General features: G+C 39.5%; 1 protein-coding gene across 3 annotated transcripts in view; it reads left to right on the top strand.

Moving 5' to 3' along the window:
- The window catches only part of camk2d1 (calcium/calmodulin-dependent protein kinase (CaM kinase) II delta 1), a 73,834-nt gene that overhangs the window by 10,494 nt on the left and 43,744 nt on the right, over positions 1-19,596 (top strand). The gene's annotated exons all lie outside the window — the stretch shown is intronic.

Raw genomic sequence — 19,596 nt, 5'->3', positions numbered from 1 at the left:
TCAGACGGAGACTGTGTGCTCCAATCTGGAGACAGTATCTTCCAGTGGTGCTCGCCTTTGCCATAATAACCCACTCTGTCTGCTCCGTGAGAGCACAGGGGTCATCTTTCTGTCCCTTTGAAGCTTTTTGAAATAGTGCCCTTTCCCTCATTGTCCCTTTTCTTATCTCTGTCCTCTTCACAACTTGTGAATGTGAAGTGGGAGGTCATTATTCTTCATGACACTGACCTCCGATCTTTAGGTCTTTGTGTTAATTACTTATTTTCTGTAGAGATGCGGATTGTGTGTGAAACCTATAGGAGATGGGGTCCCAGAACTTGTCAAATGCCCCTTCAAAACACCTTACTGATTTTTCTTTGTTTTTTTACAAATGAATTCAATGTAAAACAATTGCAGTTTTCTATATCTGCAGGATTTGCCCTTGACATAGAAAAGGAGTTCTTTTGAATCTGTCAGTTCCGCATAGGTGAAAAGAAATGCACACAGACAAACATACCTGTATACGTGCGCTGAATGCAGGCGTATCGGCAATCGTCCAAGGTTTCGATATGTGTCTATTGACAACATACACACAACCCTGTAGGATCCGTTAAGGATTATCTTTTCATGAGATTGTTAGATATTAACCATATAAAATGTCATTAGGCTCACTTACATCTCAGAGGTTTTACTTAAACTCGCCTACGTTTTGCATCGTCGTACTGCGGCCTGAAACAACATGCACCCACCAGTGTTTGCTTCTTATATCATAATATAAGAACATGATTAAATCTTAAGCTGTAAGCACACTGTGCTGATCTAAAAAAAAAAATATATATATATATATATATAGTTGATGTCAACAGAGCTTTTTTTTCTTACAACACTATGTTGTTGAAAGGGCACCAGGGGGTGTATCCTGTATTTAATGGTAACCACATCACTTATGCAGTTGTCTCATGTCTCAGAGGGACACTATCCGAACTGTGAAACTTTTAATATGGCTTCCCGAATGCTTGGACAGCCCACACACACTGTGCACCAATAGCAGAGGTAAAACTGCGAGCACAAATGCGAAAGTGGTTGATCCCCTCAAGAGACACTCTTGGCCCAAAAAATCTTGTTTTTCTCTCGCCCTCCCTCACCTCAATGTTTTCCCCTCTGGTGCTTGGTGGATGAAATCAGGGATTGCGTCATTCCCTGTGGCTAATTCGAGTCATGTTTTTTAAGGGCAGCCATGGATAATTTTTATTCTGGCTCAGGAGGTTTAGGTGGTGCAGAAGGGCAGACATTGTGGATTTGTCGTTCCAGAAAAAGTCTGACCATAACCCCCTCAAGAATGTCACACTGGAGTTTTATCTCGGCTGTTTGGATCTTGTTTAATTTGTGTAAACATGAAGGAGAAGGTCAGCATGTTTGTCATTCATCTCTTAATTTGTTTCTAACAAGGATGTTGAAGTGACTTTGATCTTCTACAGTTTTTCCATCCAAGGTTGGTGTTTCAACTTCCAAGTGTTCCATATGAGATGGGATAATACAGCCCCTGTTAGACTGAAACAAAAGCCTTTGTAAATTATAGATCTGGTCACAGCTTTTTTAATAAATGTTTGATTGAAAAATCTGTATGGAACGATGGTATCAAGTGACTTTTCGAATGATCTTTGTTGGGGGAATTATCCATTTAGTGTTGCATTTGAGGCTGAACTGTTAGGTCAATTATTTGAGGTGACAACATTATTGATACATTTAATCTTTTCTTTTCATTTTTATCTTTTTCAGGAAGATATACCAAATGTGAATATCAATAATACAAATAATGTGTGTTTCTGATGGTTTCCTTAGTCTGCAGTGATGATAAACCACACATGTTCAGGTGTCATGTCTGAACTGTTTGAGTAACACAAGCTCTGTTAATGTCAAGGTTTCACACTGTTCAGATAAAAGTCCAGACAAATAGAGGTAGGTGTGAAAGGTCCCTTAAACTGTATTTCTTAAGAACCTTTCTAACTGTTTGTTTCCTAGCTAAAGCAACAGGTTGTCTCCTTTTTCTGTCTCAGTTTTGAACAAGATACTCCCACATGTTGACTGTTACTAAAGAATGCAGTATGTGATGTTGCCATGCCACTGCACCACAGCTTGGATCTAAGCTGGGCAATCGTCAACCTTCCTATGTCAGGGTTAACAGTTAGGCTGTAAATTGGAAATGTGGCCTTTTTCTTAATAATTAGTATTTTTTAGAATTATTTTGTCATGAATCATGTCTAAGAATGTATATCTCCAAATGTCCTCGAAAGAGAGGAAATGGGAGAGTGCAACAGGTTGACAGCAAGTTTGATGAATGGTGACCCTTTCGATAAACATGATCAGAAAATAGATATCCAACGTAGGAAAGTAGTTCTACTTGGATGGAATGTCCTCCTATAAAGTCTGTAATCCAAGAACATGGGCTCAAAAGCTGTCTCTTATTGGCTTTCTTTGGAACTAAGGTCAAATGCTGCTCTTCGATTGAAACATCTCCTTTTGAAAGATTTAGTTTAGATAAAAGCACAATAATGTGGAAAGAGTAAAATAATGAAATGGACAGAGGTTAATGATTTTTCTTTTCCAGAGCAATGCAAGCAATGGTGGTTGAAAAAGGACACAAATAGGTTGAACAAACATGGACTGGTGGAGTGCAAGGAAAAGGTTAAGCTGAAATTGCAGGGCATTTCAGTCTGGTAGAGAGCAGCAGAGAAGTCAGCCAAGAAAAAAGGATCTGTGTGGGCAAGAGTTAATGGAAGTCAAGTTCCAATGATGGTTCACGACAGAAAGGAGTCAGGATGATGCTAAGCGTGTATGGTCCAGCACAATCTTAATTCGAGTCTGACGTAAATTGAAAGCCCTATGTTTTGTTACAGATACCAAAATGTGTATGTATGTATGTATGTATGTATGTATATATATATATATATGTGTATATATATATACCATCCTCCACTAGTCACCACTTTGTTCAAGACAAAATATCTCGTCAAATATTATATTAAATATGTTTCCACATCTTTGTGACATTTTTCCAGTGCATACAAATGTTTTTTACAGATATTCATGGTTTCCAAAGGATGGATTGAAATTACTTTCTTCCAGTGCTACCAGCAGTTTGCCATATATGTTGCAAACTATTGGATGAATGAATGGGATATTTATGTACATCGCATATTGTGAAACTTTTTTACGGCCTTTAGTTTGTTTCATCGATGTGTTTTCCTTTATTCTTAAGCACGTTGCAACTGTGTTTTGAAAGGGGCTGTGGAGTTTATTATTAACCCTCGCTGCCTTCACTGCGCCTGCAGGGATTCCCCGACTCAGTTTCTCATGGGTGGTGTCAGTCGGTGCGTTTCCATGGCACAACTAGATTGGATTATCACATATATCGAACAAGACACTCGAACGGATCGTGTCACTTGTCTGAGTTTACATGGCCTTTCAGAAATCGGATAAATGTCCGATGCATGGCTGTCTCCACTATGCTAGGTGGCGCTGTAGCCCTTTCAACCATGCTTTCAACAAGTGGTTTTAGAGCCACGTCCGGTTCTCTTCCGTCAATAACCCATGGTGTAGCATATCACGCACAGGCACACAAGCACAGAACGAGAAGTCCGATATGCGATGTCCGATCCCTGTATACATGCAGAGAGAAAGCCGACAATGAACGAGTTATCTAGGTGTTCTTATCCGACTTCTCTTGTCCGTTATTGTGCCGATTTGTGTCCAAAGTAGATCGGATAAAGGTGTTTACATGCAGTTTAAAAGTCCTGTTGAGGTCTTATTCGTTTAGTTATCCGATTATGAGTCTGCATGTAAACGCACTGACTGTCTTCTGCTCGGCACAAACACTGCTGTGTGAGGATATGCACTTTTTGGCTTCCACTTTAATGTCGGATTGCTTATTTTTTTTTATGTCAGCCACAGAGTTCAGAGATTGCCACATGCTGACACCTTTACGCTCACACAGTGCCACTTAACTACATTTTCCCTTGAATCCTAATATTTTTTTTCTTGAGCACTTCCTGAGTTTCTTCCGTACGCCAGCTTTCCACGTGAATCCCATGCAAGCCCGAGAAGTTTGGAATCACCCGTTATAATGACGTTCTTCTTTTCTTCAGTAATGACTACGTATTTTTAAGATGGATAAAACAATACTATACGGACACCAAATGTATTTACATAGTGGAATAGCTATGGCTTCAATAGAAAAAATATAAAATTATTATTAAAACTTACATCTATATGGTGTCCCAGCAATGTTACAGGACAGGGTAGAATACTATTGTAAAAATTCCCCCCACGAATACCATCAATATTGAGTTTGTTTTCCAGACCAGAAATGTCTAAGTCACACTCGATTAATACTGAACAACAGTGGTGCAATACGGCTTTTAGTATTTTGGTACCCATGTTTCTTTGGGACCTCTAGAGGTTTTTTTTTTTTTTTTTTCTTTTTGTCTCCTTATGCCCTTTTTACTTAGTCTGGTTGAATCATAGTTCGGTGTTATGGTCTCACATGTACAACATTTAGCAAACAAAACTATAACTAAAGGACTTTGTACACTCTAGAAACAATAAGAATTCCTTTCAAAAATATAAAGTAGCCTGCCTTCTAAGCCGTGTGACTGTACCAAAACAGCCTTTGCTGCAGGTACTTCCAAACTTGGGAACAGTTGTCCACATATTTGACCTTCAAATCTTGCTGTTTCATCATGGTTAGGGATCGGTGAAAGACTAAATCATCTCTAGTGACATCAGAGCCAAAAAGAATGTAGGTGATATTGTTTACAGCGCAAGCAACATGTAAAGAATTAAAATGATTCCATGAAATATCTAATTTTGGAATCCATTCACATTCCTATCTTTAGAAATGTTCGAAAATAATCTGGCCGTCACTCATCAACTCGGACACAGAAAAAAAATTCTACCTAATCATTGAGGTTCATTTGACATATTTCTACGACTGATGGCATAAGAATGAAATGTATGCTTTTTTTCAAAGCACAAGATATATTTTTATGTTTTACTTGGTTGTGAGAGAAACGGTTGCTCTGGGAACAGGAAAACTCGACAGCATCTGTCTGTTTAACCTTATGTTAAAGCTGATGTCCTGCCAATTTGAGCGAGATAACACAAGGTCAACATGTTTTATCATGGGTTTGGAATGTCTGAGCCTTGGCTTGTTGGTATTTCTGTGCAGCCTGATAACAAATGTAATCTGTGGAATCCAATCCATATTTGACATCAGTACAGCGATAACTATATGTCAGATACATTCCAGTAGAATGTGTTGTGAATGCCATCTCCCTGAGCTCATCACATCCCTCACAAACCCATTACATTTACTTGATTTACTGTCACACTAAATGTGACATGGTTTAATACAATCTAATCCCCCTTTCATCCCACTTTATTTCTCTTTCTATAAATATTTTCTTTTAGCTGAACCACTGACGTTTGCTTCCAGCTTCAGTTGTTTTGAAGTGTTTGCCCAATAACATTCTTGGCTTACTTTTTTAAATTTGTCATAAATGTTGTGGCTGTACTATGCTTGGAGACCAGGGAAAATCTCCAAACAGATGGTCACTTTTCACAGTGGTGCTTAACTAGGCACAAAAGCAGCAGGCTTAGGCTTCAACTGAAAATAAGGGAGTCCTGTGGCACGTAGGCTGTGGTAGCACATGGGAAAACAGTGAAACAGTGAAAACTGCAACATGTACCCAGAACACAAATGTAAGTGTATCAGTGATTTTCCCTAGAATTTTTTTTAAGCATACGTGTTCTGAACCAATCCGATCCTCTCATCTTTTAATGTGTTCTGTTGATTATGGCCGAACTGTGTGAAACAACCCTTTTCCCCAGAAGGCTAAAGTTTAAGTTCATTCAAGTGTATATGTTGTTTAATGAAATGGAATTCCAAAATGGCTTTCTACTCTAACTTAACTATGTGGAAGTACAAAATAAAGGACAAGTTGAGCCTGGTTTCAATCCAAAAGTTCATCAATAGGCACAACATAAATTGTGCCTATTAATGAACTTTTGTCCAGAGGTGTGCAGGCAGGGTTAAGAATGTTTATGCAATCTTGTTTTCATGGTACCTTGGTAGAGTGCGTCTATGGAAAAAAACAAAAAACAGCTGACTTACAGGAAAGACTCTTAAATTTCCAAATTCCTTAGATTATTCGGAAAGCAAATGAAATATGCTATGAATGAAGTCAAACACACTGTCAGTTAAGTATGGTGTCAGTGCTGGATATCAGAGCTAGGTAGTGGTGCCTGGAGAAGTGGGTATACTCAAAGTTGTACTGCGTGCGCATTTCCTCGGTCCTACATTTCCCATAATTGCGCTGCCTCACAGCCCCTCGCGAGTAGTGGTCCAACACAGGCCTAATGCATGAATATAAGATATATTCAAGATGAGGCAAAAATGGTGTTTCAGTCAGAGATTAGTTTATTTTTTACAAACAGAAAGACAGCTGATTTTTGCCTTAAAAAAAATTAAAAGGGTTTTTCTTGAAAATAAAGGGTTGTGGGAACTCCACAGTGAGTTAATGAACACATTAGAGTTGGTTTGGTGTTCACTATAAAAACCAATGAGCTATTAAAAAAGAGCCTTAAATATGGATGCAATATACACACTGAATACTTTTCCCTTTTTAAAAAAAATTCAAAGGTTTTTCTTTTAAAACAAAGGGTTGTGGGAACTACAAAATGAGTTCATAAACACAATAGAAGTGGTTGGTGTTGATAGGATGAATTTCCGGTGAGTTATTAAGAATAGAAAAAAAAGACGTTGCACTTTTGCGACGGTCCCTAAGCAGTCCGCTGCCATATGGCACTAGGAAGTGTATATTTCCAATTACCAATTTCACCCCGCTTAGTGAGAGAGTTCACTGTCCTGACAGCTGACTGCCGCTACGGTCTGCCGGACCGTCGCTGTTTATGTTCATGTCTTTGTGCTGATTTTACACACACAGACACACACAGTGGAAGTAACTACACACACATTGACAAGAGTGGAAACGAATGGAGGCGGACCGCAGTCGCGGCCGTTAAAAGTGGATATACACCGTCGCCTGAAAAATAAGTGGGTATACGCCGTATACCTGCGTATACCCTCCACTACACCACTGCAGCTAGGAATAAAGAGTCCCGAGTATGAATTTGGAGTCATTCTATTTTTTATTTGTTTTCCGAATCAGGTTAGTCAAGTTGTCTTGGTGATATTTGACACGGTTGTTTCTATGGCGCGAACTCACTTGCAGAATTAATTATTCCACATGCAGAAGGATCACAGACATCCTGTCTGATGTGAAAGCAGCAGGTGAACCTGGGAAAACACGTCACAGACCATAAGAAGTTTTATAAGAAGACCATGAAGTTTGCTGACTATGCCACCCTCATCAGGCTCAAATCTTAGTCAGTCTACAGGTGGGAGATTGATCAGGTCCAGACGGAATAACCTGGAGCTCAACTTTCTAAAGAGAGTAGGAATGGCTGTAAACTTTAGAAAGGAGCCATCCCTGGTACCCAATTGGCTCACCTTGTAATGTGTGCACACCATGAGGCTTGTTGCGCTGGGGTTCGATTGCTGCTCCCTCCTCCCCCCTGCGTGTTATCCCCCTCTGCCCTGTTAACTGTCTCTCTACCCAATTAAGCCTGAAAATGCAAAGAAAAATCTAGATAAAACTCATCCCCATCCACCCTCACCCAAGTTGTAATAATAAAACCAATATAGGGTGCTCACAATTAGTAGGGTTAGATCCTAGATTCTGTAGGAGCAAAAATACAAAGGACTTTTAATTTGGTGATTTTAAAATGGAAATAAATGGTATTATTATGGATATTGAGCCAAATTGTTTGAAAGCATGACCTGGGTGAAATCCAGTGATGGATTTGTTTCTTATTTGTGCTTGCATGTGTAATCCAGGGTTTATAATCCTAAACTTGTGCATCAGTCATTGCATCACTGCCAGAGACTCGCACACCTCCTCCAACCACTCTGGATTATATCCTCTCCTGCCTTTGTTTTGCTCAGTCAAACATCTGTCAAAAAGCCCTCCAGTGCAAAAGGGGTTTGTTTAAATGACAGATGGGAGTTCATAGAGGGAAGTGGTAGTCTGCACTTGGATCACATTTCAAACTCTGTGCTGTCTCTAAAGGTCCTCTACAGGGCTTTAACTTTTTCCATTTCATATGCATAGTGCACTGGGTAAATGTGACAGAACTGTTCCAGTTCAACAAGCACAACCTCCCTGCACAAATGTTCCTGACTTTTTATGTATTCATGCACACAACAGAATTTATTTTTCACACATGTAAACGCATTCCTTTCAGTCTGTTCGTGTGATCACTTCCCCTTTTTGGATCCCATTGACTGAATGTAAGTTCTGCATCATACAGCGTTTCTTTCGCAAAAACACACTTGGAGGACAGTGTGTTTTTTTTTTTTGTTAATCTCTTTAGTATATCTGTATACCCTTTTTGAAATCTTAATTTTAATCAATGTATCTTTGCCCCTTTAAGAAAATTATATGATATGCACCATTTGTGCTTTAAAATACTTATTAGCCTTGGGCAATTATAGCAGGTAAGACTATGGTTAAACTTTTATGGAAGTTTAACAGAGTCCCGATTTCTGTACAGCAGAGAAAAGAAGCCAACAAGTTGACTCATCAAACAAACAGTTTTCCCGGCCGTCAGTGACTCAGACGTGACACACCACCTCTGGAGCTGATGAGAGAGATGGTGGAAAAATGTGGCCCGTCATACCCAGTTGAGGACGCTTGTTTTTGGGGTGAGAGATTCCGATCTGAACCTCAAACCCTGTGTGCTTTGGAGAAAAGCAGTTTAATTCAGGGAATTGGTTTGGTTCAAGGCAATCTACCTTTGCAAGGAAAAATACAAAGTGTTGAGCAGGTGACATACTGTGGCAGAAACATTCTGGCATGACCTGTGAAAGAGTGCTCACAAAAGAGAAATTGGTAACAGGATGGGGTCAGACCACCACTACAGTGTCATCCAGACATGACAGAAGAGCTGGAAACATCTGTGAAAGACATCAATTGAAAACACGGGGAAAATTAGCTTTTGAAGAATAATGTTTTTATTAGTCGGTTTATAAGCAATCATGGTATCATAAAACATAACCGCATCATTAATTCAGATTGATTCTAATTTGAAAGTAAATTACGAGGCTGTGCACCAAAAAGTTCTGTATATCTGAACGGGATGTGGCAGTGTTGAATATTTATATACAAACAACGGACCAAATGTTATGTGCAAATTACTGCTCGGTGACAAATCTAAAGGGAATTATCAATCAACTCAGCAGTTCCCCTTAGGTCAGAGTATGTTTTAGAAACATTCGGCTTGTTTCTGATTTACGCCCTGAAAAGTTGCTGGTTTGGTTCAGTTCTAGGGCACATTTTCTGTGCAATACTTGGGGGCATTGAGCTGTTTTCCAGGCAGTTCGGAAAAATTAGCCAGTGATTTTGTTTTAGAAAAGTTTGATACTTTCCAGCTAGTGATAAATGTGGAATTGTGTAGACACTACTATACACAAAATTACTGTTTCGCCTTAAAATCCTCAAATGGTGTTTTCTTTTATAAAAGTATGACTCTGCAGTTTTGAAAAATAGTGGACGATTCAACTGGAAAACAGGCCCACCAATCTTTAGAGAGCTTTTGCTGGAACACGTATACTGCGTGTACTGAACTTTTTACTGCAGGGTTTCCATCATTGGTAGGCCAGAAGAGGATTTGTCTGTACAGATTAGCAGTTCACAAAAGATTTACTGGATTATTGTTGTGTATACATGATAGTGTAATATTGCATAATGTCCTTTCAAGCACCGAATTGGGCAGTTACAATTATCAATTTTCCAGAATCTAAACGAGATATAATCTTTCCCAGTGATGGCTCTGTCTGAGCCTAGAGGCTTAATCACCCTGCTTTGGCAATCCCTATTTACAGGATAGTACACGATTTAAAAACTGAGTAAGAGTAAATTAAAGAAGAAATGGTGCACATAATGCTGGGCTTACACTAGAGGACTTTGAAAAGACTGAAGACTGTCTTTTAGATGTACGAGGGTGTCAATCGACTCACACAGACGGAGATTTTGCGGGGTCTCATATTGCAAGACCAACTAGATTTATTTTGCGATTAATATTATTTTCAATCCTGCTTTAATACGGATTTCAGTCAAATAACAAGTAATTTTTTAGCATTTAAAATGGACTGGGTGTAAAGTAAATATAAACGACTATATGCCCTTATCATGTAGGCAAAATGTCATGCCTGATCATGTTAACTGCAAACGTGATTGTGGTAATTTAGTTAAAAAAAAAAGTTCATTCAATATTCCGAGCGAGGGACATCCTTTAGTTATTTGGCCAGGTTAGTTTCTGATTTGTCCCCCAATATCTCTTACTCCTAACCCTAAATGTGATGGTAAAGTGTTAAGGTTGCACAGTTGTCAGCCTCGTTCTTCAGCCGAGTTTGATAATGTTGCAATGTCAAGACGGGAAGAAGACTGACTGAAATCGGGTCAGATGAACACTTTACACCAGATGACTGAGATTACGGCCTCGCGCCACAACTCGGGCAAGACTCTCGTGATTTCAGTCCGACATTGAAAATTTGTCTGCGACTGTCAAATCACGTGAAGTTGTGTAGTTTAAGGCCAGCATAAGTTCAACCTTGTTTGTACAACTTGTTTTATGTGTTGCTGGCTCCTTAATAGTCCTGAGATTTAATCTTGTCTACTTTTTTTCTGGGGTCATGTTCGCATAAAGAGTTGGACATGAATAACGGGAACAGTGTACTATGCCAGTAGTACATTTGAGTTCTTCCTAGTACTATTTGTAATATATTCAATGTTATTTTGCTACGTCTCTGCTTTGGCAACCGGTGTGCCTGTAGTGCAGGCTTTATCCTCTTGCATTTCATTCTGGAACTCAATAATTCTTCAGCTAATATTTAGTCAGTTCAGAGATAATTCTGAGTAAATAGCACTTCACTCCCCAAGGTGAATAATATCATAACTCTCACACCCAGACCACTTGTTGGCTTGAGATTTATTGTCCAAAGGATCAATACAGTCATTAACTTGCTCAGGCCTTGCTCTCATGGGAAGAATGGTAAATCGATGCAGCGAGGGAGACAGTATGGAAGACGTAGCTTGAAAGAATTCTGAGAGGAAGCATTGCCCTTCTTCTGTCAGTGACATCCATATCCTGATGAGACACAGTACTGCTAATGTCGACATATATACAGTATAGTGCTCCTCCAAAAGAAGTTACCCTGGCCTTGGATTTCTTACTCTACTTAAAATTGTTCAAGTGGCCCTACCAAAAGTACAATTCTTAACTGCTCCTGTACTCACTAGCTGGAGGTGTGAATTTTAGAGACTGGTTAAATCTTTGCACTATAGGGCTTTAGTGGTTAACCCACAATTTCAGCACGCAACTCTCCTTCTTTTTAACTTAAAGATAAACCTTTACGATCTGTCTGTGTGAAGGCCACAGTAACTTTCTAATCAAGGTTTTTCTAATTGTGTGACAGAAAAAAACTCAAGGGAAAAGGGGAGGTCAATCAAAAGAGAAAATGTATTGTCACACTTTGGTTTCCTGCCAGCAGTCTTGCAGGATGGTATATCAGTAAGTGTTGAATTCTTAACACACCCAGGACATATACCAAAACACCACACATTTACAAATTTAAAATCAAATAAGTTAAATATGTTAATGATAAATAAGGGTGTAACAAATTTAATCAAATTCTAAAATACTTTTTCCAATATAAATGATATGAAATCAGTTTTTACAATATGACATTAGACATTACGGTAAACAAAAATGTAAGTTTTATTCAACTCCTTGGCATTTTTAGTGAATATCAATAAATTAAACTTTAAATGGGCTGAAGTTGAAGTAACTGCCTTTTTAAATGACCACAAATGCCTTATCCCGAGCCACTGCAGCTCCACACAGCCAATCACTAGCACTATAGAGTCTGGCACATCAAGCATGCTACTTTTGATTGGCTCACTGATGACAAGGCATTTTGTGATACTCGACATTTAGATACTCAACATTTTACGATACTCAATGGTTTCGAGGCATATTGGTTGGTGCCTAAAGTATTGAACTAAGATACCCAGCCCTATTAATAAATTAATTGGTTGCATTCACAGAGTGTAGCAAAAAGGAAAAGTTATCAAGGCATCATCACTGATTTTGAAACAGAATTCATTGGTGTTGTTGCTTTTGCCACTGTCAGACTAACCCGACTTGCTTCCACCGACTTAAAAGTCCTCACTCCGATTGTTAAATGCTTAATTTGGTCCTCACAAAGCTGCATTAACAAGTACACACGTGTGCCACATCAGAGCTTTGCCGAGTGTCTGTTGAGATGAGCTGTAAGCCACCCTGAGGTGAGAGACGGTTGAGGAGCTGTTAAAACAGTTTGACACCTCCACTCAGCCCACTCCTGCTTTGAGTCTCAATCAAGTGCATAAACTCTGAATGAATAAGACATTCAGTTAAAGCATGATCAATTGCTCAATAAAACGGGATGTGTAGAAGTTGTATATTTATTAAAAAAATTATTGTACTATGCAAAATCACAATACTTGCCTTGCACCTCATTTTATTATCACGTGCACTACATAAATTGAGCAACTTGTCATGAGTTTGAGTCGTTGGACTTCTATTTGTGTAAATGCCAAAGTGTAAATGTTCCTAGTTAATTGAGATTACTGTCAAGGTTAAGTGTATTATGTAAATGGGAAAACATTATGTCACACTCAAGACGGTGTATTTAAAAGTAATCTGCAGATCTAGCTTTGCACTGTAACAATGTTGGACTCGCAATGAACCTACACAGATTAGGTCATAGATTGTGTTATACTTGCGCATCATGTGACCACAAACCACTATCCTTCAGCAGAAGAAGCCAGCTGGTCCGTTAGTCCTCCCTTTTCCCTCCTTTCTCTGATTAACAGCTGGTCCTGTCCTCTTCCTGTTTACACTACATCAGCCCCGTCGCATGAACAGTCTAAACCATCGGCCCACATTTTGTAACTAAACTCTGGCTATTAGTATTTAAAGCAAAAAATAAGAGCCAACAAGCATCTAGGGGCACTATAAAAACCACAGGCTTTTTCACTTTTTTAAAGTCAATATGAAATCCTTAAATTTACAAAATCCTAATACAATTTGTTCTTCTATCACCAGTCCTCTGAATATCACCTTGAAAAGGGTTTGCCCCATAGGAGCTACGCTTGGGAGTCATCGTTAATCTCTGCATTTAATCATTCACTCTCTCATTACTTAACCTCTCGAGTGCCTTTTTAATCATAACTAAATCCTGGCACACTTCAGACCATCCAAACTGAGATGACAGTGAGGAGGGGAGGGGGGTGAGTGTAGTGCGAGTCAAAGTGGCTGGCCTGTCAGATGTGGGGCTGTGATGGATGTCGGACTGACCACTCGTGACGGCGTCTGGATGTCTGGCTGGTGGTGATAGCAAGCAGATCACACTGACAGCAGCTTCCCCTGGCTGTTGCCACCTGCCTGCCCCACTGCCCACATAATACTGACTTGACATAACAGCCCTCTACACCACCATACCACAGCTTGAATGACTTGATGGAAAGTGTTGTGCGTACAGTGAAAACTGCTTGGACAGCACATACAGATTAACATACGGTACTAATCTGACGCGGGTGTTGCTGCTAGCAAGGCTCGATGTCCACTTACTGGGCTTCTCTCTGCTTGACGGCACAGTAATCAAAAGCTGGATTGTCATGTCTGTCAAAGGGAATGTAGCTGCAGTGGCGGGTCAAAGAAAATAAGACGCTTTGTGCTTTTTTGATAGGTTCTTTAATTGACAAATAAGACCTAAATTATAAACAGAGTTTTTTCATCACTTTAAAGTATATTCAAATACACACACACGCGTATTATACACGTATTATACATGCCCCAGGCATTACACACCACCACTTTTTTTTATGACAGTATATCCATGGTAATTAAAGGGATGCCTTTGCTATTTTTTAATACCCCGGTATACGGTAATACCTCCCAACCAACCCTCTTTATTTTACTTACTTACTGTACGAATGGATACCTGAACAGGTAGTTCAAGGTGTAGTTCAAATATATGTTTATTAAAAGTTTGGTTTGTAGAGGCACATCTATTACTTGTCCAATAATCTCAATGTCCTGGCACTGCTCCTGCTCATGATCAAAGCAGCGGTAAGAGTTCTTTGAAAAAAAAAATTTTCTTACACATTTTGATTCTCTTCAATATTTCCATTTCAATTTCCCTCTTGACTTCTCTTGATCCAAGCCCACACAGTTAGTAGCACCTGCTCTTTGCTCTAGCCCGTAGCAGCAACAGCCCATCCTTCCATGTGCGTTGAAGTGTTCACTGTGGTTCTATCATCTATTTTTAGCCTCTCGCACATCGCATCAGCCGCTCACGTCAGCTTTTTTATTTTTTTTTACTCGACTGGTGTACTGGTGATTTCGACACGGACAGGAATACATCACAGGGAAAGCATAAATAGATTCTCCCACAGAAATGTATAGCAAGGAATTGGCAGAAAAAGCTTACTGGTGCTTTGGAATGTTTGCTGTCAGTATCTTTAAAAAATAAAATCATTCTGCATTTTTTTTTTCCTGGCTTTCTTACCCCACTTTACCATCATTGTGACCTCATATGTCCGATGGCTGTCATAAGAGTTTGGGGTGTTGGTTGGACTTTTGTCTAGCTAAATCCAGGTTCTGGAATATCCTCCGTGGCTCGAGATTAGGCTACAACTGAGCCGCAACTGTTGGTGTATCCGAGAGGAAGTGTCTGTCTGTGAGTAGCTGTACAGCAGGATTTAGCCTGGGGAAGCCCAGACTGATACGATGGATCAGAGCATGATCTGAATTCTAAGCAGGCTAAACATACTGGGGATTGACATGAGCTCTGGGTGGATTAAGACTCGGGCAGTGTTTGGGGAGAATAGACAGGCAGGTGCAGACGGCACATACAGTCCACAAATTGATCTTCATGCAGCACAGACAGTAAAGCTTCAACCTGGTGCAAATCCACTTCTTGATTGAGTTTTCTGACCTTTCTCCAAGAATTTGCCATTTAGTATAATTTAGTGAAGGATGACAAAGTGTTTGAGAGATATCTCCGCACATCTGGCCATTGGCTGCGTGAAGTGGGCATGATTGTCACAGTATCTGACGTTTAGAAACGGGGGATCAGTGACTGGTGTATTTAGCACTGCTGACTTAGCTGTTGTTTCCTTATGTAGAAAGCCACACACCAATCCAAAAGCTATTCTGCCACTGATCATGTCGAGAGTCTTTAAGAACAAAAAGGTTTCTTTTGTGATTTTACCTTGTGTCTTTTTTCAAAACGGATTGAAGTTGGACTGGGGGAGAGTCCCTTTCAGCATCCTTTAGTCAAAGTTTTGTTTTCATCTGTAGCTATGCATTTGTAATTCTTGAAGAATCTTTTGCTGCTATTGCTATATAGATGGTTTCAAAAACGTATGAGTCCTCACTAATGTATTAGTGAAAAAGTTTACCCATCTTTTGTGTTAAATCCCGGGTGTCCTTAGTCGGATTCAGGCAGATTCCTTGTTGAACTTTTATATCAATATCAGATACAGTATTAGTTTGGGTAACCTTGATGCTAGCAGTCGGTTATTGAAAATGTTGCTCAGAAAAAATACATGAACGTAGAGATTACGCAAACTTGATGGTTGACTCAAGCCTTCAGTGAGGATCAACGTAGCATTGAATCAAAGCACTTCCACTCTGCGTCTTATTAACCTACAGTTGAGGCATCTGGTAAGTGTGTTCTCTCATTTTGACCCCTGTTTGAATCCGTCTCAAACACACACTCAAACAACACAGTATACACACGCTAATTTCATTTTGACTGTGCCCTCTTATTCCTATGCCGCCAATTACACCCACACCCGAGAGTCTTCAGTGCATCTGCAGCTCCATCGGTAGATTAAGCCATTATGACTGCTAATGAAGATTGTCAGCTCAAGCATCGGAATAGACCAGTGAGACATACCTGCTATCTTTCTGCAGGGGGGTGTACAATGAAGATCGGCACATTGTTGTTGCGAGGCTTGTTCACATCCCTCAAGTTCTAATGTTATTCATGAGATTGTGTGTTCGGCTCCGGCATAGAATGAGTGTTTGGGCTACCTGCCAGTCTTGATGGAAAAGACGATCAGTAGAATGATGCTGGTGGGGTTTTTTTATACCTTATTTTGTCATTCAAGGATAACTGCTTCTAAAAAAAAATCTTCTTCCACATCCGGGAACCCTGAGCATATTTCCAAGTCTTTTATTTTCCTTCAGGAGACTCATTTCATTCTTGCATAGTCTTTTCTTGTTATAGTACTTTTCAAAAAGAAAGAACTGGAGTGAGCATTGAAGGTGAGAGCCAGGAAATGGCAGGGGGGATGAGGCCGAGGGCAGAAACAAAATAAAAAAGCATAAGGATGTTTTGTGTAGACAGTGTGGTGCACCAGAGGTGTTTTCTGTCTGCGGGTTTTTTCGTTCTCTTTTTGTATAACATTCACTCTCTAAATTCTCTTGGCACCAACCTCCATTAATCACCTATTACTAACAGAAAATCAGGTGTAAATGGTTTTGAAAGGCACACATTCTCACCATACTTAGTGGTCAAAGGTCAGCTTATTTTCACCTCTTTTTCGAAATGAGGTAATGTTAGGATAACCTGATAATTACTGTGCTCCAACATGAGTATGTGACAATAATGTGTGTGGGCACATTGAGTGACTACAGCTACTGGAGGTGGAACCAGATTTGTAGTGGAGGCTGCTCATTTGATCAGTCGTCTGCATTTAAAATAGCTGCTGTCCTTGTTTTTAATCAACTGTTTTTCTTTTTAATGTGCCAGCTCTGGTGCAAATCCCACCAATGATTTAGATTTTTGGTATGTTGAAACATAAAGGGGTAGAGCGGAGCACCTGGCTAGGTCTTTGCTTTTTGTCTAATGGTGAAGTGGAGCGGTCTGCGGCTAGACACTGATCTAGTCTCGTAGCTAGGTCTTGACTAATGTAAAGGGACTGAGACCAGATAAGCGAAATGTATGGTTTACCCTAACCCAAGACTGTAATAGCTCTAGTTATTTATGGTATGAAAGGAAGTACATTGAGAGAAAATGGAGAATAGCACAAGACTGAGTCAAATGAGTACTGAGAAACGGAAGGAAATCCTACTTTCGCTTCAGGCATATTTCTCAACTTGCCACTTGATTCGTCGTAGTACGATTTCTAAATTAAGCTTGTGGTTGATTTTTTTTTTCACCAAAAAAGCATCTATGCTGAACATCATAACTTCAAAATTCATACTATAGTTCTATCACCCTTTTTTTCGTCACACCAATATCAGTATCTACTTAAAAAATCAGTCCAACTTTATTGCAGATTTTTTAAAGTTTTGGTAGCCATGCCAACACTACACTTTTTTGATGCCATACTTAGAAGTGTTAACACGCAATATCTATCTTAATTTAGCAAAGAGAAATGTTGAAATACAATCATTGGTACAACAACATAATTCAATGAAATTAACACAAATAGATATATTAATAAAATATGTCAAAGGATGCAAAATGTTGCTCCAACTGTTGCAACATACAACAGCAGACTGACAGTGACACAAAAGGAGATGCAAGGCAGAGACCGGTAGTCTGTGGCTGGAGATGGTGAGTAAGTGCCACTCATGCTGTAAATCCTGTTATGTCATAGATTAGCAGCGTGCCATGCAGCGGATGGAAAGGAAGATGTGGAGAAAGGGCAGTGGCCAGAGGATTACACCCCCTGTAAAAGCACATCCCATTGGTCTGATTTAGAATAAGAGGCCTGACATTGGAGATGGTGTGATGAAAATAGAATTACATGGGAACTGTAAACCTGGTTCTGGTTGAGATTTATATATACTATTTACAGAATTCTGCAAAATCCTTTTGATAGTGCTGAGTTGAAGTTGTTGTAACGGGGTCCTCCATCATCTTCCAACAGTATGCAGCTGTATCCTGTGATCTCAGCCGCTCGGCTATGAAGAGATCTACCTATGTCATTATAATACTAATATGTATTTGATCAAATTTGTATCATTGCAAAAATGTCCTGCATTATCTCCCACACTATTGCAGTGCATGTGGTGCACACTCACTCAACATTATGCCTTACCTGGATTTACATAGGGAAAACTTCTTAAATATGGCTGTGTTGAGTTCACTTATGATCCACGGTGGTAAATTATACATACTTGAACAAGAGCTGATTAAATATTTAACGGTCTTTTGGGCTACTTAGTCTCCAATCAAGCCTTTACATTTGAATAGCAAATCAGTAAAATTGTAGATGGCCCTGGTGGCCCCTCTTTAAATGCCTGAGCTGCGCACAGTTTTGTACCCCATTGTTTCCTCTCATGGTGTTATTTGTCAGTGGGTTTAGTTGTGATTAATAGAGCTGTCTGCTGCATTCATTTGTAATTGCTTACTTCTGTTGACCTTTTCACTGAGGGATGCCACTGTTACCTAGATGATTTTCAATGGTTCTTACAGATTTACTTTGGAATTAAAGTGCAAGTGCAAACCATTTGATTATTTTGTTTCAAGGACGAGTTACGTATCAATTAGTTGCATAACTATCTGTGCTCGGGGTGAAATGCCTCTAATGACTTGAGATATTCCTGGTAGACACAACCTTGAGAACTCCTTACAGTAATGCTGTCAATCTCAGAAAAGTACAGTTGGTAGAGATACACTGAAAATGGCTTGGACCAAAGATGAAGCAATTTTTAATTTTTTTTTAACTTGGATCGACAGCATTCATCTTTTAATAAATTAATCTGATCATCTTAAAATAGTTGGGTGATTTTGGGTTTGGACTATTGGGCATGTTTGACCTTTAGGAAATGATGACAGACATAACAGTTTTCATTCAAAGCTCATTCTTGACCTAGGAAATTGTAGTTAAACCCAACAATCCCAAATGATGCACTTGAAGAAAGGGTAGCTGGTGGACGTTAAGTGGGATTTGTTTTGTTTTTGTACTCCTTTCAGGGTAAAGACTGAACTTAATGCCTTGCGATTACTGCTGCAGCAGTTAAAATGAAGTGTTGCATTGACTGCTCGGGTTTTGATGCAAAGTACCAGACCCGCTGTGAGCTGCAGAGTGGCCAGTATAATATTAATTCCAGCAGTCAGCGCCGACTTCATAACATAATGTCAGAAATAAAGATCATATGATACTGCTGATATAATGGCTTGTAATTTCGTCATTATGTCTGTCTCTGCCAAAATGTGGAAATTGCAAATATCAAACTCCTACCAGTTTATTTTTTTCCAGCTATGGGTTTGTGGTGTAAGGATACAACTGTACTCTACTTAGGGTCAGTCTGTTCTTAAAGATTAGCTTTGACTCGCTGTAACTCCGGAACAAACTCCCAGAAAACGTAAGGTCTGCTGCAACTCTCAGCTCTTTTAAATCAAGTCTGAAGTCTTTTCCGTTTCCATTT

Source organism: Ammodytes marinus (assembly GCF_949987685.1).
Source record: "Ammodytes marinus genome assembly, chromosome: 23".
Classification (NCBI taxonomy): domain Eukaryota; kingdom Metazoa; phylum Chordata; class Actinopteri; order Uranoscopiformes; family Ammodytidae; genus Ammodytes; species Ammodytes marinus.
This window is presented reverse-complemented; position numbering and strand designations above follow the sequence as displayed.